General features: G+C 41.2%; 1 pseudogene; it reads right to left on the reverse strand.

Moving 5' to 3' along the window:
* Positions 1 to 505: 505 nt before the first annotated feature.
* Positions 506 to 1,056, reverse strand: LOC116643843 (annotated as a pseudogene).
* Between the last annotated feature and the right edge of the window lie 364 nt (positions 1,057 to 1,420).

The following is a 1,420-nucleotide window of genomic DNA, read 5'->3' on the forward strand; positions in this document are numbered from 1 at the left end:
CCATCGCTTCCGTCCTTACCAGAAAAAAAAAAAAAAAAAGCTGAACAAACTGAAAATCAATCACTTTCTTGGATCCACTAGAGAGTTAAATTTGCAGGCCAAATCACCACCTCAAAATCTGGGGGGAGAGGAGAATCCAGAGAGTCACAGTTGAGATCTGTTTACCTGAAGGAGAAGATACTGGAGCCATAACTATTAGAAACACTTAAATGGTATGCATAAATGATGAATTGCTAGAAGATGAGTATGAATAAGCATGAGAGTGAGCAACTCCTTGGGGGTACAGTCTCAGGGGGCAGGCGAGCAGTTTCATGAATTATTACCTCTAAAACCCCACCTGGTTCTAAGGATAAAGAGCTGAGAAACATCCCCTTAAACCTATGGTAGAGGCAAGGGAATTTTAATCATCGTGAAATGCAACTGAAACAAAATGCCACTTTCAAGGGTAAAACCCTTTCTTTTTTTTTCTCTTTTTATTTTTATTTGCATTTATTCTATGCAGAATTTACTCTCGGGCCATAAGTTTTTGTTTCTTCAGTTTCTTCTGGGGTATCTTTTTCTTCTGTGCAACCTCCTCTTCTGGTTTAGGAACAATCTGCTCTTTTTCAGTAAGGATCATCTCGATGTGGCCCGGAGAGCTCATGTATGGGTTCCGGCCATGAGCCCTGTATGTTCCACACCACAACTTGGGGGCTTTGTTCACCTGGATGTGCTCAATGACCAGAGAATCGACATTTAACCCTTAAGTTCAGCATTTCTCTCTGCATTTTTAAGCATGTGCAGTAAAAATTCAGCACTCTTCTTGGGCCACCAACCTTGTGTCTAGCCCCACTGTTTGGCCTGGGCACACCTACCAACTCCACCATTGTAGCGAAGGAATGGCACACACTGCTTCTGCAAAGTGACGTCTTTCAGATACTAGATGGCTTTTCGCATATGCATACCCTTGATGGCCTGGGCAGTTTCACGTGTGTTCTTAAAGTGAACACGAAGATTTGAACCTCTTGATTTACATGATTTCATAGGGTTTTCTGGGTCAAGTGAATAGAGAACCATTTTCAGAGGTCACTTCAGGTCACTTAGGGGAAGAGGTAAAGAGTAAAAGCCTTTATAAGAAGCTTACTCCAACTAGGGAAGGGCGTTTCTCTAGTCCCCTTTAGCCTTCCTGTCTTACCTATATGGAAAGAAAAAAAAAAAAAAAGAGAGCAGTACCTCTGGAGAAGCACTTGTGAAGGTCACAGTAAGAGACAGGCCTTTTAAACACAGAAATTTAATCATAAGATTATAGAATGCTTCACTTCCCCATATCTTATCACCCCATCATCATATCCCCATATGCCCATATCCCCATATCATCTAAGGATGATAAGTCCTTATTATACAGGACTCTTGTATAATAACAATGGATTATAGCCAAAAG

This window comes from Phoca vitulina, unplaced genomic scaffold (assembly GCF_004348235.1).
Source record: "Phoca vitulina isolate PV1807 unplaced genomic scaffold, GSC_HSeal_1.0 scaffold1, whole genome shotgun sequence".
Classification (NCBI taxonomy): domain Eukaryota; kingdom Metazoa; phylum Chordata; class Mammalia; order Carnivora; family Phocidae; genus Phoca; species Phoca vitulina.